The sequence below is a fragment of the Pristis pectinata genome, chromosome 6 (assembly GCF_009764475.1).
Source record: "Pristis pectinata isolate sPriPec2 chromosome 6, sPriPec2.1.pri, whole genome shotgun sequence".
NCBI classification, from domain to species: domain Eukaryota; kingdom Metazoa; phylum Chordata; class Chondrichthyes; order Rhinopristiformes; family Pristidae; genus Pristis; species Pristis pectinata.
Genome location: NC_067410.1, coordinates 819326 through 844672, shown reverse-complemented (window position 1 = coordinate 844672; position 25347 = coordinate 819326). Strand labels below are relative to the sequence as shown.

Genomic DNA, 25347 nt, shown 5'->3' with positions numbered 1-25347 from the left:
GCCGGCATTACATTAAATTCAAGAATGGCAGATAACCAGTCATTTCAATCTTCCCCCTCCCACACTTCTGACACACCTTCTCCTGACACACCTCCACATGACACACTTATGTCTGACAGCGGACAGAGCCACTGCCTCACAGCTCCAGAGACCCAGGTTCAATCCCAACCTTGGGCGCTGTCTGTGTGGAGTTTGCACGTTCTCCCTGTGACCACATCCCTGGTTTCCTCCCACATCCCAGCGACGTGCAGGGTCAGTGGGTTGATTGCTCTGATGGGATTGGTGGGTATTTGGGACGATAGATTACAGTGAAACTTCATGGGGAATGGGATTGTTCCTTGAGCCAGTGTAACCTCGATTGGCTGAATGGCCTCCTATTTTAAAAGGAAATATGGAGACAGGAACAGATATTGTTTGGCAGAAGTGTACTATTTGTAGGTGGGCTGCTTGACTGACCAATGCAGTGGGTTGTGTCCAAAGAGAAGGCAGATCTCCATTCCCCAAGCACATGGCTTGAAGCTGGAGGATTTGGCTGGGCTCGGTCTGGGTGGAATGAACAGTGGTGCCCCAGAACCCAAACCACAAGGTGACAACCGTTATGTAACTGGGAAAGATTCTACAGAATACAAGAGCTGAACGCGTGAAAATAAACCATCACCAGCTTGTGGTGACTCATTGTGTCGGTGTGGGAAAGGGCGCCAGCCTCCTCAGGGTTCCTGCCCCTCCGCACTGGGCACCGAGAATGTTGTTCAGTAGTTTTCTGAATGGCCCGGGTGAGGGAGAGAAGGCCCCCACGGGCAGGAGGGAACAGAACAGTGAGCAGAAAGTGAGGCTGAGAATAAAAATCCTGATGTGGCCTTTGAAACTAATTCTTCACAAACCTGGAGTTGAGGTGGAATGAAGGGGTCCACTTGTTCTGAACACTAAGTCGAGAAACAGCTGAACCCATCAAGCATTTCTTCACACGGCAGAGGATGCAGCCTCACAGAAACAGAGGAACGTCTTGGGACAACTCACTTGGGACACAGCTCCACATGTCCAGAGAGCTTTGGGAAGGAGCTCTCCACAGCACAGCTGTGCACACAGGAGGCCACAAATGGAAAGTTCAGCCTGCTGATGGGTCATGGGAAGGGAAACTGGGTCAGCCGAGTGAGAGCACAGAGGGAACGGGATGGACCAAGGGAGGCCATACAGGAACTGTGCTGACAAACTGCCCACAGGACATTCAGTCTGCAGAACAAAGCAGAAGCTGAGGGGAGGTGCTGCTGAGATCTTCTGCAAATCCCTGGATTCTGGGAGAATCCCAGAGGACACCACGTCCCATAACACAGTTAGTGAAGATACGGGGGGAGAGTCTGACCGAAGGGGCCATGTAAGAGAAGTTTTAAAACATGGTTTTAATATTCCTTCCAGCTGCTCTTGGTTCTCCCACTTTTCCAGGGCCAGGCACCGCTGTGTTACCACAGGGGAGCAGAAGAAAAACTGATTGTGCAGCTGAGGATGGAGACATCGGAATGGGAAAGGCCCAGAGGGTGTGAGCTGGAACACTTTGAGATAGGTTTACAGAGGCCACTTCCTCTATGGCAGTTTCTTCCCTCACAGGCAAGCTCACCAACACTCAGAATCAGAGACCCATCCCGGAGACCTGATCCGGAGACCCATCCTGGAGACCCAGCAGAGACACTCTCATGTCTCAATCTCTTGGGAAATTGCTGAATGGAGACACAAGAGATTCTGCAGATGCTGGAATCTGGAGCAACATACTAGGTAGTGTAGCAGTTAGCGTAATGCTATTAGAGGGCCAGAAACCCAGGTTCAATTCCGGCCGCTGTCTGTAAGGAGTTTGTACATTCTCCCCGTGTCTGCATGGGTTTCCTCCGGGTGCTCCGGTTTCCTCCCACATTCCAAAGACGTAGGGGTTAGGAAGTTGTGGGCGTGCTATGTTGGCGCCGGAAGCATGGTGACACTTGCGGGCTGCCCCCAGAACACTCTACACAAAAGATGCATTTTTTCGATGTACATGTGACTAATAAAGAAATCTTATCTTAAAAGCTGGAGGAACTCAGCAGGTCAGGCAGCATTTGTGGAGGGAACTGGACAGTTGATGTTTCGGGTCGAGACCCTTCATCTGGACTCATCTGGAAATAAAATGCTCAGATATACAGAAGGAACTTGGGGTGCAAGTACTTAGATAAGGTGATAGAGAAGGCGGATGGCATTCCTGCTTTCATGGGTCGGGGCATTGAGTACAAGAGTCAGGAAGTCATGTTGCAGCTGTACAAAACTTTGGTTGGTCCACACGTGGAGTATTGTGTGTAGTTCTGGTCGTCACATTACAGGAAGGATGTGGAGGCTTTGGAGAGGGTGCAGAAGAGGTTCACCAGGATGCTGCCTGGATTAGAGGGCATGAGCTATGAGGAGAGGTTGGACAAACTTGGGTTGTTTTCTCTGGAGCAGTGGAGAACAAGGGGGGATCTGATAGAAGTTTATAAAGTTATGAGAGGCACAGATAGCATAGACAGTCAGAGTCTATTTCCCGGGATGGAAATGTCAAACACTAGAGGACATAAGTCTAAGGTGAGAGGGGAAAGTTTAAAGTAGATTTATGAGATTTTGTTTTACAGAGAGCGGTGGGTGCCTGGAACAGGCTGCCAGGGGAGGTGGTGGAGGCAGATACATTTAACAGGCATTTAGACAGACAGGTGAACAGGTGGGGAATGGAGGGATATGGACTGTGTGCAGGCTGATGGGATTAGTTTGAATTATATCATGCTCAGCACAGAAATTGTGGGCCAAATGGCCTGTTCTATGTTTCATCCCCTCCCTTCTTTCCTCTCCCGTACATCCTCCCTCCGTCTCACCACAGATACTGCAGCCTCTGCTCCATCGGCTGCCTACCCCATTACTCCCCTGCATCAGGGGGGCTCCGTCCCCACTCCCTCCCTCCACCCGCAGCTGTAAGAGGCTGCTACAGCAGAGGTCATGTGCCAGTGCAGGGTGTAGTGTGAGGGGGCTCCAGTGCAGGCTGCAGGGTGAGGGGGCTCCAGTGCAGGGTACAGTGTGAGGGGGCTCCAGAGGCCACTACAGCAGAGGAGGTGATACTTCCTCCTGCTGTTCCTCCCCCGCCAATGAATGCAGTGGTCCTGACAGAGGTCCCTCGACAACTCTGCCAGTCTGCAATTCTCCGTGCCCTGCTGCTGAGCGAAAGCTCCCCAGCTCTCTGCTGTAGTCTCCCACTCATTCCCTTAAGGGCCGATGCATTTGATTTGTATTCCGCACAGGGCAATGACACTCACAATCCACTTAACATTGCAGGGGTCTCCCAGGAGTGATCCATCCTCACACAGAAGGCAAGATACACAATTCAAACACGGGGCGCCTCAGATGAAGAAACAGGGCACAGCAAGATCACACAATTGCCCCTCCCACAGTGACCCTCAGTACCGACCCCCCACAGTGTGACCCTCCCTCAGTACTGCCCCCCCACAGTGTGACCCTCCCTCAGTACTGCCCCCCACAGTGTGACCCTCCCTCAGTACCACCCCCCCCCCACAGTGTGACCCTCCCTCAGTACCACCCCTTTTTTTTAAATGGATAATCACCATGTTTATTATAAAATTGAATTTTACGGGATTCTGATGTATAACGAGGTGTGGCAGCTGAGACCAGATTGGTACACAACCAACAGCATGATGGGATCTCCCTCAGTACCACCCCTCTCAGTGTGACCCTCCCTCAGTACTGCCCCTCCCACAGTGTGACCCTCCCTCAGTACTGCCCCTCCCTCAGGGGTGGTGTTACAACCAGAGGGAGGTGGGGGGTATTTGAAGGATGTGAGAGAACCAGCAGTTTGCCCCAGTACAGCACAGTCCACAGATGCAGAGCTGGGGGAGGGGGGTGAAGGTGGCTACAAGAAAGTTGGGGCTGCACTGGGGGTGAGAGGTGAGGAAACATTGCAGATTGGAGAATGGGATGAGCAGTGCAGGGTGCAGTGTGAGGAGGCACCAGTGCAGGCTGCAGTGTGAGGGGGTTCCAATGCAGGGTGCAATTTGAGGCAACCCTAGTGCAGGGTTCAGTGAGATGGGGCTGCAGTGCAGGGTTCCATTTCAGGCTGCAGTGTGAGGGGGCTGTAGTGGAGGGTCTCTCTCACAGTCTCTCTCTCACCTTCACACACACTCTCTCCCTCCCTCCCACACACTCTCCCTCACACAGTCTCACCCTCTCTCCCTCCCTCACACACACTCCCTCCCTCACACTCTCTCCCTCCCCCTCACACACACCCTCCCTCACACCCTCCCTCCCTCCCTCACACCCTCCCACATGGAGTCTCTCGCTCACACACAGGTGCACGGTGGCGGCGGGTGATCGGGACCAGCGCCGAGGAAGGGGGTTATCCCCCGGGACCGCTCCTCCTCCCCCTCCGCGTCGCTCCTGCGGCCGGCAGCCTGTTTCCAGCTGCAGCGAGCGGGAGGCGGCAGCGCTGCGGAGCGAGGCGGCGGGCGGCGGGCGGCCGGGCTGTGGTGAGTGTCGGGCTGTGGGGGACGGGGCGACCACCACCCAGGAGCTGCCCCACCCGGTCCCCGGCGCCACAGCAAGGTAGTGCCGGGACGAGCCGTGACGGCGGGGTCCCGGGCGGCTGTGTCCGGGGAGGGGGGAGCACCGTCCCATTCCGGCCCCGCAACCTCCCACAGCACAGACCGAGGCCACTCGGCCCGTCATGCCCGTGCCAGCCCACCCCACCTCCCCCTGCCCACTTCCCATTGAATCTGCTCCCGTGGGTTAAAGGATTCCCTCGCTGAGGGAGCGCCGCACTGTGGGGGGCGGTACTGAGGGAGCGCCGCACTGTGGGGGGCGGTACTGAGGGAGCGCCGCACTGTGGGGGGCGGTACTGAGGGAGCGCCGCACTGTGGGGGGCGGTACTGAGGGAGCGCCGCGCGCTGGAAGGGGCAGTGAGGGAGCGCCGCCTTGTCCAGTGTTGCGGCGGGAACTGATGTTGGGTGCCCGGTGCTTGTTCAGGGAAGGGCTGCGTTTCAGTAGCACCTTCCACTTCCCCTGTGGATCTTCCCGAACACGCGTCGGCCGGTCGGGAAGTTTGGGAAGGGCGGTGGTGTCGATTCACCAGAAGCAGGTCGGTTGGACCTGGTGGTGACCGGGGGGGGGGAGGGGTCCGGCGAGACCGGGTAGTGTTCAGGGGTACCGGGGGGGTGTTCGGGGGGAACAGGTGGTGTTCGAGGGGACCGTGGGGGGGGGGTGTTCAGGGGGGCCCAGGGGGGTCCCGGGGGGGTGTTTGGGGGGGGACGACCGGGGGTGTCGTGGGGACCGTGGGGGGGGGTGTTCAGGGGGGTCCCGGGGGGTCCGGGGGCCGTGTTCTGGAGGGGGGTGTCCGAGCTGAAGCAAGGTGAACGTGCAGGAGAGGGAGGTGGAGAGTATCATGTTGCAGGTGGATTTGTACAGCAGTGTCCTGCTGCATTTATGTAGCGCCCTGGACGATTGTGGGATGGTCTGGTCTCCTTGTAAAGGAGGAAGCGCAGTGAAGGTTCAGCGACTGAATGCTGGGATGTTGGGTTTGGCAGTGCAGACAAGCTGCACGGACTGGCTCAGGATGGTCCTGAGTTCAGAAGAACCAGCGGTGGTTGTGTTGTGTTACCACCGGTACCAAACACAGGTCCGGCTGTGGTCAGCGGGAGTGCTGCGGGTGGCTGTGGTCATTGCACTACAGGAGGGGGGGGGGTCAGCAACACGGGGTCATCAGAGGTTCACCAGGGTGTTGCCTGGATTGGAGGGTCCCGCTGATAGTGGGGGGGGGGGGGGGTGGTGAGGGCTGTGGTCACTGGGGGAGAGGGGGTGTTATCATGTGGGGGAGGGGGTACCTCCGGTCCTACCCCACCATTGACTCCTATCCCTCCGGTCCTACCACACCATTGACTCCCCTCCCTCCAGTCCCATAGACTGTGTGCTGGTGGGGGCATCCACACCTCAGTCCTGGTGTGTAACGTAAATCGGGAGGGGCATTGAGATGTGGGAATCTGGAGGGAGGGGCTCTGGGAGGGGCAGGATGGGGGTAGGGATGGAATCCAGTGAGGGAGTTAGTTCATTCAGGCGAGGTATCTGGGGCCACAGGAGCTCACCAGCTGACCCGAGAGACTTGGGGGAGACTCCATTTCCCTTCCATTTCACAGCGACCAGGCGTGAACTTTTCTGACCTCGGGGCGTCCCGATGGGGAGCAAGGCCAATGGGACAAGGAGTAACTCCTGTTCGTGGCCAACCAGACAGCATCAGGCAGTGCAGGGGACGGCGGTTCCTCAGTGAAACCAACAACAGACATTTCCCATTGATCACTGGAAACATTCTGGTCAGGCAGCGACTGTGGAGGGAGAAACACTTGGTGGGTCAGGCAGCGACTGTGGAGGGGGAAACATAATGTTTCATGTGGTTGAGCTTTTGTCAGAACTGGGAAAAGTTCAGAATCAGGTTTATTATCACTGACGTATGAAGTGAAATGTGTTGTTTTGCGGCAGCCATACAGTGGAAAGACACAAAATTACCCTAAAGTACAAAATCAATAAATAGTGCAAAAGAAAAGGAATAATGAGGTAGTGTTCATGGGTTCATGGACCGTTCAGAAATCTGATGGTGGAGGGGAAGAAGCTGTTCCTGAATCGTTGAGTGTGGGTCTTCAGGCTCCTGCACCTCCCCCCCCCCCCCCCCCCCAATAGTAGTAACGAGAAGAGGGCATGTCCCAGATGGTGAAGGTCTTTAGTGATGGATCCCACCTTCTGAGGCACCACCTCTTGAAGATGTCCTCAATGGTGGGGAGTTTTGTGTCCATGATGGAGCTGACTGAGTCTACAACCCTCTTCAGCCTCTTGCAATCCTGTGCATTGGAGCCTCCATACCAGGCGGTGATGCAACCAGTCAGAATGCTCTCCACCGCACATCTGTAGAAATTCATAAAGGTCTTTGGTGACATACCAAATCTCCTCCAACTCCTAACAAAGTAGAGCCGCTGGCATGCCTTCTTCATGATTGCATCAATGTGTTGGGTCCAGGATAGATCCTCCGAGGTGTTGACGCCCAGGAACTTGAAGCTGCTCACCCTTTCCACTGCTGATCCCTCAATGAGGACTGGTCTGTGTTCTCCTGACTTCCCCTTCCTGAAGTCCACAGTCAGTTCCTTGGTCTTGCTGACATTGAGTGTGAGGTTGTTGTTGTACACCACTCAACCAGCTGATCTATCTCACTCCTGTACACCGCCTCATTGCTATCTGAGATTCTACCAACAACAGTGGTGTCATCGGCCAATTTATAGATGGGGTTTGAGCTGTACCTAGCCCCACAGTCATGTGTAGAGAGAGCAGAGCAGTGGGCTAAGCACGCATCCTTGAGGTGCGCCTGTGTTGATTGTCAGTGAGGAGGACATGTTACTGCTGATCCGCACTGACTGTGGTCTCCTGATAAGGAAGGCGAAGATCCAGTTGCAGAGGGAGGTACAGAGGCCCAGGTTTTGAAGCTTGTTGATTAGTACTGAGAGGACGATGGTAGCTGAAGGGAGTGCCTCTGACAGGACAGAGACCGGGGGAGACTGTATGATATGTGGAGGGGGTGCTGACTGAGGGATGGGGTGGGCTTGGTAACAGCCGCTCATCTCTTATTTCCGATTTCCAGCAACTCCTGTGTTCTGCCCCTCACGGTTCCAGACTCCCTCCTACACCCACCTCCCTTGGACGGATCAGCCGGCAGCAACAAACTGCACCCCCACCCGACAGCCAGTGCCACCACCACTGGCAACCATAGAATGGTACAGGACAGAAACCAGCCCCATCCCCGCCCACTACAGGCTGACTGTGGTGCCCAGTCCCACACACAGAGATTCTACCCTGTCTCTGCCCCTCATAACTTTATAAGCCTCTGAGGTCACATCTGAGGGACAGACAGACGGGGTGGGGCAGGTGTCCAGGATGGATGGACAGGGGGTGGAGGTGGGGCGGGGTGTCTGGGATGGGTGGACAGGGGGTGGGGGGTGGGACAGGTTGTCTGGGACGGATGGACAGGGTATTGGTTTATTATTGTCACTTGTACAGAGGTGCAGTGAAAAACTTGTTTTACAAACCAGTCGTGCAGGTCAATTCATTACACAGTGCAGTTACATTGAGTTAGTACAGAGTGCATTGATGTAGTACAGGTAATAACAGTACAAAGTGTCACAGCTACAGAGAAAGTGCAGTGCAATAAGGTGCGAGGTCACAACAAGGTAGATCATGAGGTCATAGTCCGTCTCATCGTATAAGGGAACCGTTCAATAGTCTTATCACAGTGGGGTAGAAGCTGTCCTTAAGTCTGGTGGTACGTGCCCTCAGGCTCCTGTATCTTCCACCCAATGGAAGACGGGAGGTGGGTGGGGTTTTTGGTTATGCTGGCTGCTTCACCAAGACAGTGAGAGGTAAAGACAGAGTCCAAGGAGTGAAGGCTGGTGTCCGTGATGCGCTGGGCTATGTCCACAACTCTCTGCAGTTTCTTGCGGTCCTGGGCAGAGCAGTTGCCGTACCAAGCCGTGCTACATCCAGATACATCTTTCTATGGTGCATTGGTAAAAGTTGGTGAGAGTCAAAGGGGACAAACCAAATTTCTTTAGCCTCCTGAGGAAGTAGAGGCGCTGGTGAGCTTTCTTGGCCGTGGCTTCTAAGTGGGGCCATGGGGTGGGGTTGGGGCAGGGTGTCTGGGACAAACGGGGTTGGGTGGGGTGTCCGGGGCAGCATCATTGGGGGACACGGTGCACAGGCACTGGGCAGCAACAAATACACACTTCTTTAAGGCACAACAGAAGCAGTTGTTCAACCATGGATCACAGTAGAAATTGTTCAACTGATAGAAGAGAACTATAAAGGTCCCAGACAAAAACTACACTGAAGCCAAGGATTAGGAGTATTTCAGAATTCAGTGAAGGAGGGCTGAGAAATTGCAAAAGGCAGTGGAACTGTAAAGTGAGCTTGTGACAGGGAGAAAGCAGACTGCAGGAGCTTCCATGGGTGTGTGATAAGGAACGGACAAATGAGAGTAAAAGGCAGAGACGGGAGAACTCGTGACAGGGAATGACAAATGCCGAGGCATTAAACAAGGACTTTGTGTCTGTCTTCGGGGAATAAGATGCAGAAATACTGAGAACCGAAGGTCCAGTGTTAAGGAGGAGCAGAGGAAATCGGTATCAGTAATGCTCCTGGAGACGTCAATGTGAAAACAGATACGTCCCAAGGGCCTGATGATTCACGTTCCAGAGACTGAAGGGGTTACCGATGGACAAGGTGACGTCTGGTTATCTCCTCCAAAACTGCAGATTCTAGAATGTTCCTGCAGGTTGGAGGGTAGTAAGTGCTGCTTAAAGGAGGGAGGGAGAAATCCGGGACCTGTTAGAGCAGGGGCAGTGTGATCCTCTGGGAAGGGAATCGGGACTGAAACATTGATTGGAATCCTTCCAATCTGTGCAGTAGAGGGGGCGAGGGCACCTGTGGAAGGACTGGGATTGGTTTATTATTGTCACATACACCGAGATACAGTGGAAAAACTTCTGCTTGTGTGCCATCCAGACAGATCATTCCATATGTAACTACATCGTGGTAGTGAAAAGGTAAACAGGATGCAGAATAAAGTGTTACAGTTACAGAGAGTGCAGTGCAGGCAGACAATAAGGTGCAAGGGCCACAATGAGTTGGGAGATCAAGGGTTTATCTTTAGTGTCTGAGAGTCTGATAACAACAGGATAGAAGCTGTCCTTGAGCCTGGTGGTACGTGCTTTCAGGCTTTTGTATCTTCTGCCCTGTGGGAGGGGGGAGAAGAGAGAATGTCCAGGGTGGGAGTGGTCCTTGATTATGTCGGCTGCTTTCCTGAGGCAGCGGGAAGTGTAGACGGAGTCAATGGAGGGGAGGCTGGTTTCTGTGATGCGCTGGGCTGTGTCCACAACTCTTGCAATTTTTTGCAGTCTTGGGCAGAGCAGTTGCCATACCAAGCCGTGATACATCCGGCTAGGATGCTTTCTGTGGTGCATCTGTAAAAATTGGTGAGTGTCATCAAGGAGATGCCAAATCTCTGAGGAAGTTGAGGTGCTGGTGAGCTTTCTTGGCCGTGGTGTCTATGTGGGTGGACCAGGACAACTTGTTGGTGATGTTTACACCTGAGAACGTGAAGCTCTCAACCACCTCCACCTCAGCACCTTTGACACAGACAGGGGCGCGTACTCCGCCCTACTTCCTGAGGTCAGTCACCAGTTCTTTTGTTTTGCCGACATTGAGGAAAAGTTGTTGTCATGGCACCATGTCAGTAGGTTCTCTATCTCCTTCCTGTACTCTGTCTTGTTGTTTGAGATCTGGCTCACTACGGTGGTGTCATCTGCAAACTTATAGATGGAGTTAGAGCAGAATCTGGCCACGCAGTCATCTGTATAGGGAGTAGAGTAAGGGGCTGAGGATGCAGTTTTGTGGGGCACCGGTGTTGAGGATAATCATGGAGAAGGTTTTGTCACCAATCCTTACTGATTGCAGTCTGTTGGTTAGGCAGCATAGTCTGATTAGGGACAGTCAGCATGGCTTTGTGAGGGGCCGGTTGTGCCTCATGAGCCTGACTGAATTCTTAGAGAATGTGACAAAGCACATTGATGAAGGTAGAGCAGTGGATGTGGTGTACATGGAGTTTAGTAGGGTGTTTGATAAGGTTCCCCATGATGGGCTCATTCAGAAGGTCAGTAGGCATGGGATCCAGGGAAACATAGCCGTGTAGATTCAGAATTGGTTCGCTCATAGAAGGCAGAGGGTGGTTGTAGATGGAATGTATTCTGCCTGGAGATCAGTGACCAGTGGTGTTCTGCAGGGATCTGTTCTGGGACCCCTGCTCTTTGTGATTTTTATAAATGACTTGGATAAGGATGTGGAAGGGTGGGTTAGTAAGTTTGCAGATGACACGAAGTTTGGTGGTGGATAGTGTAGAAGGTTGTCGAGGTTTACAATGGAACATTGATAGGATGCAGAGCTAGGCTGAGAAGTGGCAGATGGAGTTCAACCCGGAAAATTGTGAAGTGATACACTTTGGAAGATCGAATTTGAAGGCAGAATACAAGGTTAATGGCAGGACTCTTAGCAGTGCGGAGGAACAGAGGGATCTTGGGGTCCACGTCCGTAGGTCCCTCAAGGTTGCCGCGCAAGTTGATAGGGTGGTTGAGAAGGTGCATGGTGTGTTGGCCTTCATTGGTCAGGGGATTGAGTTCAAGAGCCGCGAGGTAATGTTCCAGCTCTATAAAACATGGTTAGACCACACTTGGAGTATTGTGTTCAAGAAGGAGCCCGGCAGCCGTTGGAGCAGCAGTTCCCTTTCAGGTACGGTGAATGTATTTAAATGGCTTAACAAGTGGAGGGCAACTGAAGGGTTAAACAGAGTGTTGGGCGATTGATTAGGGGGAGTGTATACTTGAGATAATTGGCAGATACAAATATAAGGAGGAGTAACTGAAGAGGAACGGCCAGTGTGAGGGGCCCAGGGTAAGAGTGGAGCTTTGAGGCTTTGGCTCAAGAGGCTTCAGCGAGCAGAGGCTGAGGAAGAGCTAGCACCCTGAGAGGTGTAAGGCTGGTAAGTTCCTTTAATTTAATTAACTTAGGAGTAGGTAGTGAAGGCAGCAGTTAGGGCAGTCGAGTGGTCCATATGCGGTATGTGGGAAGTCAGGGACAGCTCGCTTGTCCCTGGGGACTACACCTGTAAAAGGTGCATCCAGCTGCAGCTCCTGACAAACTGAGTTAGGGAGCTGGAGCTGGATGAACTCCGGATCATTCATGAGGCAGAGGCAGAAATAGACAGGAGTTTCAGGGAGATAGTCACCCCTAAAAGTCATGAGGCAGGTAGCTGGGTGACTGTCAGGAAAGGGGAGGGGTATAGACCAGAAGAGCAGAGCACCCCTGTGGCCGTTCCCACCAACAATAAGTATACCGTTCTGGGTACTGCTGGTGGGGACGACCTACCAGGGACAAGTTGTAGTGGTCGAGTCTCTGGCACCGAGGCAGGACCCTCATCTCAGATAGGAGGGATGGTAAAGAGGAGAGCAGTAGTGATAGGGGATTCAATAGTTAGGGGGGCAGATAGGAGATTCTGTGGGAGAGATCGAGAATCCCGGATGGTCTGTTGCCTCCCTGGTGCCAGGGTCCGTGATATCTCAGATCGAGTTCTCGATATTCTCAGGAGGGAGGGTGAGCAGCCAGATATTGTGGTCCACGTAGGGACCAATGATGTGGATAGGAAGGAGGAGGAGGTCCTGCAAAGAGTTTAGAGAATTAGGTGCAAAGTTGAAGGACAGGACCTCCAAGGTTGCAATCTCAGGATTGCTACCAGTGCCACGTGCTAGTGAGGCTAGAAGTAGGAGGATCATGCAGCTAAATACATGGCTAAGGAGATGGTGCAGGAGGGAGGGCTTCAGGTTTCTGGACAATTGGGCTTTGTTCCAGGGAAGGTGGGACATGTTCTGACAGGACGGTTTGCACCTGGACTGGAGGGGGACTAACATTCTTGTGGGTAGGTTCGATAGTGCTGCTCTTGGGGGTTTAAACTAGATTTGCAGGGGGAGGGGAACCAGAGTGTTAGAGCAGATAGTGAGGTGGAGGAGGAAAATGGTCATGCGAGGACTGCAGGTATCGACAGAAACCAAAGCTTTGTACCTGATAGAAATGTTCTCAGGTGCATCTATTTCAATGCAAGGAATATTTTAGGTAAGGCAGATGAGTTTAGGGCATGGATTGGCACGTGGGATTACAATGTTATTGCTATTAGTGAGACTTGGTTGCAGGAGGGGCAGGACTGGCAGCTTAATGTTCCGGGGTTCCGTTGTTTCAGACGTGATAGAGGGGGAGGGATGAAAGGGGGAGGAGTGGCGTTACTGGTCAGGGAACAGATCACAGCCGTGCGTAGACAGGACAGCCCAGAGGGCTCGTCTACTGAGGCCATAAAGGTGGAGCTGAGGAACAGGAAAGGTGTATTATAGACGACCCAATAGTCAGAGAGAATTGGAGGAACAAATCTGTAGGGAGATAGCAGACCGATGTAAGAAACAAAGGTTGTAGTAGTAGGGGATTTTAACTTTCCACATATTGACTGGGACTCCCACACTGCGAAAGGGTTGGATGGCTTGGAATTAGTCAAATGTGTTCAGGAAAGTTTTCTAAATCAATATATAGAGGTACCAATGAGAGAGAATGCAATATTTAATCTCCTATTAGGGAACCAGACAGGTCAGGTGACAGAAGTATGTGCAGGTGAGCATTTTGGGTCCAGTGACCATAATGTCATTAGTTTCAAGTTACTTATGGATAAGGACAGGTCTGGTCCTCGGGTTGAGGTTCTAATTGGAGAAAGGCCAATTTTGTGGAAATGAGAAAGGATCTAGGAAGAGTGGATTGGGATGAGTTGTTTTCTGGCAAGGATGTGCTCAGTAAGTGGAAGGCCTTCAAAGGTGAAATTTTGAGAGTGCAGATTTTGCATGTTCCTGCCAGGATTAAAGACAAAGTTAACAAGCATAGGGAACCTTGGTTTTCAAGGGATATTGGCGATCTGGTTAAGAAAAAGAGAGAGGTGTATAGCAGGTATAGGCAACTAGGAACAAATGAGGGACTTGAAGAGTATAGAAAAAGTTAAAAATACTGAAAAAGGAAATCAGGAAGGCAAAAAGAAGACATGAGGTTGCTTTGGCAGATAATGTGAAGGTAAACCCGAAGGGTTTCTACAAGTATATGAAGAATAAAAGGATAGTAAGGGACAAAATTGGTCCCCTAGAAGATCAGAGTGGTCATCTATGTGTGGAGCCTCAGGAGATGGGGGAGATCTTAAACAATTTTTTTGCGTCAATATTTACTCAGGAAACTGGCATAGTGGATATGGAAGGAAGGGAAACAAGCAGTAGTGTCATGGAACGTAGAGAGATTAAAGAGGAGGAGGTGCTTGCTGCCTTACAGCGAATAAAGGTAGATAAATCTCCCGGGCCTAATAAGATATTTCCTCGGACATTGAGAAAGACTAGTGTAGAAATTGCAGGGGCCCTGGCAGATATATTTAAAATGTCCTTAGCCACAGGTGCGGTGCCGGAGGACTGGAGGGTAGCTCATGTAGTTCCATTGTTTAAAAAGGGATCTAAAAGTAAACCAGGTAATTACAGGCCAGTGAGCCTGACATCAGTAGTGGGTAAATTATTGTAAGGTGATCTGAGAGATCGGATATACGAGTATTTGGACAGCCAAGGGTTGATTAAGGATAGTCAGCATGGCTTTGTGCGTGGTAGATCATGTTTAATGAATCTTGTAGCGAGGAGGTTACCAAGAAAGTAGATGAAGGAAAGGCTGTGGATGTTGTCTATGTGGACTTTAGTAAGGCCTTTGACAAGGTCCACATGGTAGGTTAGTTCAGAAGGTTCAGACACTAGGTATCCATGGAAAGGTTGTAAACTGGATTTCAAATTGGCTGTATGGGAGAAGACAGAGAGTGGTTGTGGACGATTGTTTCTCAGACTGGAGGCCGGTGACTAGTGGTGTGCCTCAGGGATCTGTGCTGGGGCCATTGTTGTTTGTTGTATATATCAATGATCTAGACGATAATGTGGTAAATTGGATTAGTAAATTTGCGGATGACACTAAGATTGGAGGTGTAGTGAACAGCGAGGAAGGCTTTCAAAGCTTGCAGAGGGATCTGGACCAACTGGAAGAATGGGTCAGAAAATGGCAGATGGAATTTAATGGAGACAAGTGAGGTGTTGCATTTTGGAAGGACAAATTAAGGGAGGACATACACAGTAAATGGTAGGGCACTGAGGAGTGCAGAGGAACAAAGGGATCTGGGAGTTCAGATACATAATTCCTTGAAAGTAGAGTCACAGGTAGACAGGGTTGTAAAAAAGGCTTTTGGCATCCTGGCATTTATAAATCAAAGTATTGAGTATAGGAGTTGGAATGTTTTGGTGAGGTTGTATAAGTCATTGGTGAGACCAAATTTAGAATATTGTGTGCAGTTCTGGTCGCCGAACTACAGGAAGGATGTCAGTAAGATTGAAAGAGTGCAGAGGAGATTTACAAGAATGTTGTCGGGTCTTCAGGAGTTGAGTTATAAGAAAAGATTAAGCATGTTAGGACTTTATTCCTTGGAGCGGAGAAGATTGAGGGGAGGTATGGTAGAGGTTTATAAAATGATGAGGAGCATAGACAGGGTTAATGCAAGTAGGCTCTTTCCACCTGGATTAGGAGAGATAAGTACGAGAGGACATGGCTTTAGGGTGAAAGGGGAAAGGTTTAGGGGGAACATTAGAGGGAACTTCTCAAAGAGTGGTGGTAGTGTGGAATGAGCTGCCATCTGATGTGATAAATGCGGGCTCGCTCTTAATTGTTAAGAGTAAATTGGATAGATACATGGACGAGAGAGGTCTGGAGGAGTATGGGCTGGGGGCAGGTAAATGGGACTAGCAGAATAACGTTTCGGCACAGACTAGAAGGGCCGAATGGCCTGTTTTCTGTGCTGTAGTTTTCTATGGTTCTATGGTAGGACATACACAGTAAATGGTAGGGCACTGAGGAGTGCAGAGGAACAAAGAGATCTGGGAGTTCAGATACATAATTCCCCGAAAGTGGCGTCACAGGTAGACAGGGTTGTGAAGAAGGCTTTTGGCATCCTGGCATTTATAAATCAAAGTATTGAGTATAGGAGTTGGGATGTTATGGTGAGATTGTATAAGATATTGGTGAGGCCAAATTTGGAGTATTGTGTGCAGTTCTGGTCACCTAACTATAGGAAGGATGTCAGTAAGATTGAAAAAGTGCAGAGAAGATTTACTAGAATGTTGCCGGGTCTTCAGAAGTTGAGTTACAGGGAAAGATTGAACAGGTTAGGACTTTATTCCTTGGAGTGCAGAAGAATGACAGGAGATTTGATAGAGGTTTACAAAATTATGAGGGGTATAGACAGAGTAAATGCGAATAGGCTCTTTCCATCGAGATTAGGAGAAATAAGTACGAGAGGACATGGCTTTAGGGTGAAAGGGGAAAGGTTTAGGGGGAACTTCACTCAAAGAGTGGTGGGAGTGTGGAACGGGCTGCCATCTGATGTAGTAAATGTGGGCTCACTCTTGAGTTTTAAGAATAAATTGGATAGATACATGGACGGGAGAGGTCTGGAGGGTTACGGACTGGGTGCAGGTCAATGGGACTAGCGGAATAACATTTTGGCACAGACTAGAAGAGCCAAATGTGCTGTAGTGTTCTATGGTTCTGGTTGCCTCATTATAGTAAGGATGTGGAAGCTTTAGAGAGGGTGCAGAGGAGATTTACCAGGATGTTGCCTGGATTGGAGAGCATGTCTTATCAGGATAGGTTGAGTGAGCTAGGGCTTTTCTCTTTGGAGCGAAGGAGGCTGAGAGGTGACTTGATAGAGGTGTACAAGATGATAAGAGGCATAGATCGAGTGGACAGTCAGAGACTTTTTCCCAGGGTGAAAACGACTCACATGAGGGGGCCTAATTTTAAGGTGATTGGAGGAAGGTATAAGGGGGATGTCAGAGTTAAGTTTTTTTACTCAGAGTGGTGGGTGCATGGAACACACTGTCAGGGGTGCTGGTAGAGGCAGATCCATAAGGAACATTTAAGAAACTCCTAGATAGGCACATGGATGATAGAAAAATGGAGGGCTATGTGGGAGGGAAAGGTTAGATAGATCTTAGAGCAGGTTAAAAGGTCGGCACAACATCGTGGACAGAAGGGCCTGTACTGTGCTGTAGTGTTCTATGTTCTAAGTCAAAGATCCATTTGTAGAGGGGATGGAGAGTCCGAGGTCTAGTGGTTTGGAAATAAGTCTGCTTGGAATTATGGGGTTGGAGGTGGAACTGCAGTCAATGAATAGAGGTCTGACCTGGGTGTCTTTGTCATCCAGATGTTCCAGAGACGAGCGTTGGGCCAGGGAAGGCATCTGCCCAGTACCTGTTTTGTGTTGCTTCAGTGTTCAGAAGGCTCTTGGTAAGGCTGCAAAGAGGAAGTTGGTCAACAAGGTTAAGGCCATCTAGATCCAGAGTTGTTAGGTGGATCAAAGATAGAAAACAGCAGAGTTAAACAGGTTTATCCCAAGTGACAACCTGTGACCGACAGGGAACGTACCACAGCGATGGGTGGGTGTGACTGATGGGGAATGTATCGCAGCGATGGGTGGGTGTGACTGATGGGGAACGTATCGCAGCGATGGGTGGGTGTGACTGATGGGGAACGTACCGCAGCGATGGGTGGGTGTGACTGATTGGTGTGGCCCCGGGGTGGGCGTAGCCTCAGGGACAGGCGTGGCCTCGGCTACTCAGGATCTACACGAACAGTTTGGCTGAGGTGACCAAGTGGAACGTTTCCAAGTCGGCCAGTGGTGAAAGTTTGAGTAAGGACAAGGAGGAGGCAAAATGTGAGGGCTTCACTCTGGGAGAATGAACCCGTTATACATCGCGTTTCACGTGGTGAAAGATGGGGAAAAGTTGGTAATGTGATAGTCCTACATCACAGAAACTGTGTAGTGACCAGGGATGTGGATTAAATGCAGCGAAATGGAACTAACTTAGAATGGCATCGTGGTTAGCATGGATGAGTTGGGCTGAAGGGCCTGGTTCTGTGCTGTCTGACTCTGGGACTCTCTTCCAGTTGTGGCCTGACCAATGTTGTATCACTACCCTCATAGTCTTTGCCCCAGCTAATGGACCAGTTTCCCTTTCTGAGAGGCTGGACCAGCTTGGGTTGTTTTCTCTGGAGCGGTGGAGGCTGAGGGGAGACCTGATAGAGGTTTGTAAGATTATGAGAGGCAGAGATAGAGTAGTCAGCCGGTATCTTTTTCCCAGGGTTTAAATGTCCAATACCAGAGGGCACGCATTTAAGGTGAGAGGGAGTAAGTTTAAAGGAGATGTGCGGGGCAAGTATCTTACACAGAGAGCGGTGGGTGCCTGGAATGTGCTGCCAGGGGTGGGGGTGGAGGCAGATACAATAGTGGCTTTCAAGAGGCTCTTTGATGGGCCATGGATATGCGGGGAATGGAGGGAGATGGACATTGTGTAAGCAGATGGATTAGTTTGGTTGATTTAATTGGATCGGCACAACATGGTGGGCCAAAGGGCCTGTTCCTGTGCTGCACCGTTCTGTGTTCTCTGTTCTATTACATTGACTTCACCACCTAGTCTACCTCTGCTGCCACCTTCAACGATCCTTGAACTTGTTCACCAAGGCCTCTCTGTTGCTCAATATTCCCAAGAGCCCTACCATTCAATATAAATATCCTACCCTTCTTCGTCTTCCCACAGCGCAGCCGCTAGTACATCAGGATTAAATTCCACCTGCCAATGCTCTGTCTTACCAGATGATCAATATTGTCTGTTTGATGCTCTAAGGGAGCTCAGTCTCCTTGTACACAAGTCACTGAGAGCCGAAGTGCAGGGCAGCAGGTGATCAGGTACCGTATGTTGGTGTACATTGCAGGAGTCTCTCAGTACTAAAGATGCCTTGTTACAATTAGACAGGCCACTTGAGGTTGCACCTGGAATATCGTGCATGGGTCTGGTCTTACCTGAGAAAGGACATACTTGCCACTGAGGAAGCAGTGAAGATCCAGTGGTCTGGTTCTAGGGGTGGTGTGTGTGCCATGTGAGGAAAGATTCGATAGACTGGGACCGTACTCTCTGGAGTTTAGACCTCCTTGAAACCACCACATTCTGACAGGGCTCGTCAGTGGGTCAATGAAGTACTTTGTGAAGTATTGTTGCTATTTAAATAGAGGAAACAAAACACAGCAAGATCCCACAAACAGCATCGAGTCAAATGTCCAGACTACCTCTTGCCCAGTGGCTCTGCCTCAATCGCCCCATCGGGGCTTGCTGTTCATCCACTGGGTTAACGAGTTCGAGCAGTTGTGGAACTTTAGTTCAGTTAGTTACCAGAAAGGTCACTGGTGATGATGACGCCAAGATGCAGGATTCTGGTTGAAACCCATCGGGTCTCTGCCTTTCTGAGAGGTCCTTGCCTGGTCTGACTGTGAGTGGTGCAGCACACCACTCAGTCCAGGGGTAACCAGGGACGGGTGGTAAATGCTGGCTCCTTGAGGAAGGAAGCTGGTTACCAGTGGCTTCCTGTTTGGCTCCACCTCTGGCTCTGGAAGTTCTGGAAGTTCTCGGAGTTCTCCTGTGACCCGTCTTTCTTCCCTGCAGGGTTTGCAGATCCGACATCCTCTGTCCTGGTGCCCAACGTCCCTGCGGTTCCGAAAGCCTCTTCTGCCAGAGGTCAGTTTCTTTGGGGGTCCGATTGCTGTTTCCCTCCTCCTGCACCCATATTGCTGCTTGCACCCATTGGTGTAGAGTGGGTGCTGGGGGCTGTCCCATCGAAATGGGTCGGGAGGTCCGATGGGATGTTCCCGCCTGGCTGGAGCCTGGTGACTGGTGTACAGGGAGGGGCTGGTGAGACCAGGGGCAGGGCCGCCTCTGGTCTCTGCAACGGGGGGGGGGGGGGGGGGCGACGTCCCAGTAGGACAGGGTGAGGAAGGTTGGGCAAAACACACTGAAGTTTGGGAAAGTGGGAGCGATCCCATCGAGGCCCAAAGTTGTGGGAGGGAAGGATGGGGAGGGGAAGGTGGGGGCTGGATAGTCTGGAACTGGGGCAGAGTCTCGGGTAAGGGGGTGGGGAGCTCACCGGACTGAGGTGGGTGGGGGGGTTCTCCGTATCGTGTACATTGAGAGCTGAGGTGGCTGAATTATTGGGTGTGCAGACTGGGGTGGGGGGGGGGGGGTCCGAGTTGGGACAGCACGGAAAGGCCCTTCGGCCTGCCACATCCATGCTGACCTGTGCCCATCTACACTAACCCCACTTGCCCACAGTAGGACAGTCTCCTTCCAAGCCTTGCCTGTTTGTGTCTGTCCAAACCCCTCTGAAGCGCAGTGTCAGTACCTGATCCCACCACCCCCCCCCCCCCCAGCAGCGCGTTCCCGGTATCACCCCCTCTCTGGGTAAAAACCCTTCCCCTCAGAGCCCTCACTCCACGCCCTCTGGTTTTGATACCCCTGCCAGGCGAAAAGATGCTGACCATCTACCCTGTCCATTCCTCCCACATCCCAATCAGCTCTCCCCTCAGCCTCCTTCGCTCCAGGGAAACAGTCCCAGCTTGTCCGATCTCTCCCCATAACTAATCCAGGCACCATCCCGGTGAATCTCCTCTGCACCCTCCCCAGCACATCCATGTCCTTCCCACGGCGCGGAGACCGGAACTGCACGCGCGGAGACCGGAACTGCACGCGCGGTGCTCCCAGTGCGGCCTGACCGGTGTTTGTAAAGTTGCAACACGACATCCCAGCTCTCGTATTCTGTGCCCCAACCTCTGAAGGCAGACATCTAACGTGTTTGGGGGCAAAGGGAGAGAGTGTTGGGGGGGACGCGGAGGGGGGGGGGAGTGTTGGGGGGGACAGAGGGGGAGGGTTGGGGCTGGAGGGACTGATGGAGTGGACATCCTTTGTCCTGGGTGGTCACCGACTGTTGTTACGGTGACAGATGGGGTGATTCCAGCTGTTGCTGATGGTTGGGGCAGGTGCTGCAGATGTGTCACCTCTGCTGTACAGCTGTTTGCAGCTGGAGTTGTCAGTAAATCCTGAAGCTGGATCCGGCAGAGACATCTTCCCCCATCCTCCAGCTGAAACTGAGGGAGAATTTAAAACCCTGCAGCTCCTGCTTTGTAACCACATGAACCTCGGTTTACGTGGATATGGGAAAGTTATTGATCGTGGTGGAAGGGCAGAGAATGGGGAATATTCACGAGGCTCAACCCGGTCACATCCTCGAGAGGTGAAAGATTCCGTCAACTGGCAGCTACGTGTGGTCTGGGCCTTAATCCGTGTCCACAGCAGACAGGCGGCTGTTCCCCAGCACACAGCCCCCTGTCCCCTCTCTCCCTCCCTCCCCATCCCTCACTCCCCCTCCGTCCCTTCCCACCCCCTCCCCCTCCCTGTCCCCTACCTCATCCCAATCCCCCTCCCACCCTCCTCCCTCCACCCTCCACCCTCCCACATCCCCTGGATACAGCATCAGCCCTGCCTCCTCACAAGAGGTAAATTAACCCCCCACCCCTCAGGGGTAAGTCACCACCTCCACTCAGGGTAAATCCACCCCCCCCCATACCACCTCCCCTCACGAGGGGTGCAATCCGACCAGGGCTGTGATGGAGTCAGACGGTGGTCCTGGTGAAAGCCACCCCAGGAGACGATGGGTTTCCTGCCAACCGCAATGTCGTTACCTCATCCCTTGTAAAATTCTGCATGTTGGGTCAAAGTCAGAAAGATTCTCAGCTGAGCCAACTGTTTGACTTAATTCCGTGACGGTATCTTGCTACATGTATCAGTGTGAATTCTGATTTGTTGCTGTACCGGGGGAGTGCCTTGGGATGTGTGGCCACATTAATGCGGCTATATAAATGCAGTGGTTGTTACTGTTGTGTGTACTGTAGCTGTAAGAGGCGATGGGAAGTTGTTAATAACCGCCCTGGTTTAGCTGGCTCGGAAGTGGGTTTAGGCAGCAGGTGATATGGTGTCTAATTAGCAAGATGGAAGCCTTCCTGCAATTAATTCCCACTTCACTGTGGCTCGTCAGGTCTCCCCAGAGAGGTGTGAGGGGAACCACAGGCAGGGGATTACCTGTGGGTGCTGCACTGTTCCCAGTGACCCAGGGAACCACAGGCAGGGGATTACCTGTGGGTGCTGCACTGTTCCCAGTGACCCAGGGAACCACAGGCAGGGGATTACCTGTGGGTGCTGTCCTGTTCCTGGTGACCCAGGGTAGGGGAACCACAGACAGGGGATTGATTACCTGTGGGGGCTGCACAGTTCCCGGTGACCCAGGGTAGAGCCTGGAGTCAATTGGCCGGTGGCTGCGCTTGGGCTGGATGTGGAGCCTGTCCCATCCACAGTCTGGCAGCCTGGTACACTGACCCCTGGGCACACTGACCCCAGCTCATGCTGTGCATGTCCATCGGCTGAGAATTGGGGAAGGTGTTGCAGGACTGTCGGGAGAGGGCAGGGAAGTGGGAATAAGCAGGGAGCCAGCAGTGGCAGGAGGGGCCGAGTGGTTTGCGGTGATCGGTTAGCAGCCTGTCTACAGGAGAGCGCGGGGAGTGCGAGACTTGTCAGTCCACTGAAGGAGCTCAGCTCAGTGTGAATCACTGAACAATTAACCTTCAGTCATCCACATCAAGTAATTAAATGAATGAACTTCAAATCAAAGTCTGGGCTTGGTGGAGACGGTGGGAGCCACAGGTGGTGGTAAATCACCTGGTCTGTTCTGTGTGTGTGGCCCCAGGTCAATGACGAATTGTGCCAGCAGGTCGCTCGGTTGTACAGAGCCGCTCCGGGAGAGTATAACCTGAGAGGAAACGACAAGTCAGTCAGCTTAACGGCTGTCCTGTGGAAAACATTCCAAGCTGTGGGTACGGACATTCCAACAGGGCACTGAGTAATCAGGCAAAGTCAACGTGGGTTTGTGAAAGGAAAATCATGTTTGACCAATTTATTGGAACCGGTGAAGGAACATGTGTGTGTGAGCAGGACTGGTGGGTGTACTGTGCTTGGGGTTCCTGAAACCTTGTGGTGTAGGAGGTGGCGTTTTGGCATCAGTTGATTAGCTGTAGCCGGAAACAGAGGCTTAGATGGAATGTCTTCTGGTTGGCAAAAGGTAGTGCGTGGTGTGCCGCAGGGTGCGGTACTGGGGCTTAACCCTTTCACAGTTTACATCAGTAACTTGGATGAGGGGACCGAACAAATGGTCACTGAATTTGCTGAGAGCACAAAGCAAGTGGTGAAGATAAGATCTTTACTCGTCACATGTACATCGAAATGCACAGTGAAATGCATCTTTTGCGTAGAGTGTTCTGGGGGCAGCCCACAAGTGTCGCCACGCTTCCGGCGCCAACATAGCACACCCACAACTTTCTAACCTGTACGTCTTTGGAATGTGGGAGGAAACCGGAGCACCCGGAGGAAACCCACACAGACGGGGAGAACATACAAACTCCTCACAGACAGTGGCCGGAATTGAACCCAGGTCGTTGGTGCTGTAATAGTGTTATGCTAACCGCTACACTACCGTGCCTGCCCTCAGAGGGGAGAAGGATGTAAGGGGGGTACGAAGGGAAACAAAGGTTGAGTAAGTGGGCAAGGAGCAGGAAAATGGGCTAGAACGTAGGAAATGTGGAACGGTCCACTTTGGCAGGAAAAAAATTAAAAAAGCAGATCGTCTGTGATGGTGAGAGATTACAGATGTCAGTGGTTGAGGGATCTGGGGCTCCCACTACATGATTCATTAAAGGCCGGTGTGCGGGTACAGCAAATGGTCGGGAAAGCTAATAGAGCCCAGACAACACCAAATTAGCAGAGCTGTGGGTAATGAGGAAGGTTCTCAGGATTCTGCAGGATGTAGAGCAGTTGTAAATGTGGGCAGAGAGATGGCAGATGGAGTTTAATCTGGGCCAGTGTGAGGTCACTCGGTGTGCCTGGAGTCAGTGTCAATCCGGGCTACTTTGGGAGGTCAAATGCATGGGGAAAGTGTACAGTGAATGGCAGGGCCCTGAGGAGCATTGATGTACAGGGGGATCCTGGGGTGCAAGTCCATCGCTCCCTGAAAGGTGGCAACACAAGTGGACAGGGTGGTGAAGAAGGCGTACAGCATGTTTGCCTTCATTGGTCAGGGTGTTGAGTATAGAAGCCAGGAAGTGAAAAAACAGCTGTTGCAGCTGTATAAAACTTTGGTCAGGCCACACTTGGAGCATTGTTTGCAGTTCTGGTCTCCCCATTACAGGAAGGATGTGGGGACTTTGGAGAGGGTGCAGAAGAGGTTCATCAGGGTGTCAGAGGCTGAGAGGAGACGATAGAAGTATATAAAATTATTAGAGGCTTAGACATGTAGATGGGGTCAGCGTCTTTTTGCCCAGGGTGAAAATGTCAGATACTGGAGGGCATAATTTTAAGGTGAGAGTGGTGGGTGCCTGGAACGGGCTGCCAAGGGAGGTGGTGGAAGCAGATACAACAGCAATGTTTAAGAGGCATTTAGACAGACACAGGAACAGGTGGGGAATGGAGGGGTATGGACCAAAAGAATCTGGTTTGTTATCACTGACATATGTCGTGAAACTTGTTGTTTTGTGGCAGCAGTACAGTGCAAGACATAAAGACATAAAAATCACTACGTTACAAAAATAAATAGAGGACAAAAGAGGAATAATGAGGGAGTGTTCATGGACCGTTCAGAAATCTGATGGCGGAGGGGAAGAAGCTGTTCCTGAACCATTGAGTGTGGGTCTTCAGGCTCCTGTACCTCCTCCCCGATGGTAGTAATGAGAAGAGGGCATGTCCCAGGTGGTGAGAGTGATGGATGCTGCTGCCTTGAGGCACCACCTCTTGAAGATGTCCTCGATGGTGGGGAGGGTTGTACCCGTGATGGAGCTGGCTGAGTCTACAACCCTCTGCAGCCTCTTGCGATCCTGCACATTGGAGCCTCCATACCAGGTGGTGATGCAACCAGTCAGAATGCTCTCCACCACACATCTGTAGAAATTTGTAAGAGCCTTTGGTGACATACCAAATCTCCTCAAACTCCTAATGAAGTAGAGCCACTGGCATGCCTTCTTCATGATTGCATCAATGTGTTGGGTCCAGGATAGGTCTTCCTAGATGTTGATGCCCAGGAACTTGAAGCTGCTCACCCTTTCCACCGCTGACCCCTCAATGAAGACTGATGTGTGTTCTCCCGACTTCCCCTTCCTGAAGTCCACAATCAATTCCTCGGTCTTGCTGACATTGAGTGCGTTGTTGTTGTAACACCATTCAACCAGCTGATCTATCTCACTCCTGTACGCCGCCTCATTGCCATCTGATGAAGATTCTGCCAACAACAGTGGTGTCATCGGCCAATTTATAGATGGTGTTTGAGCTGTGCCTGGCTGCACAGTCATGAGTGTAGAGAGAGTAGAGCAGTGGGCTAAGCACGCATCCTTGAGGTCCGCCTTTGTTGACTGTCAGTGAGGAGGAGATGTTGCTACCGATCTGCACTGACTGTGGTCTCCCGATAAGGAAGTCGAGGATCCGGTTGCAGAGGGAGGTACAGAGGCCCAGGGTTTGAAGCTTGTTGATTGGTACTGAGGGGATGATGGTGTTGAACATTGAGCTGTAATCGATAAACAGCAGCCAGATATGTTTGCTGTTGTCTAGGTGCTCCAAAGCCGAGTGGAGAACCAATGAGATTACGTCTGGTTTTGGCGGTAGGCAAATTGCAGCAGGTCCAGTTCCTTGCTCAGGCAGGAGT

General features: G+C 51.7%; 1 protein-coding gene across 2 annotated transcripts in view; it reads left to right on the top strand.

Annotated features, from left to right (window-relative positions):
* Positions 1 to 3982: 3982 nt before the first annotated feature.
* Positions 3983 to 25347, top strand: part of LOC127571758 (G-protein coupled receptor 22-like) — a 33752-nt gene continuing 12387 nt past the window's right edge. The window contains exons 1-2 of one of the 2 annotated variants that reach the window (XM_052018443.1): positions 3983 to 4520; positions 19224 to 19295. The gene's annotated coding sequence lies outside the window, so the exon portion shown is untranslated. The remainder of the gene's footprint in view (positions 4521 to 19223; positions 19296 to 25347) is intronic. The other variant, XM_052018444.1, reaches the window with a different exon arrangement.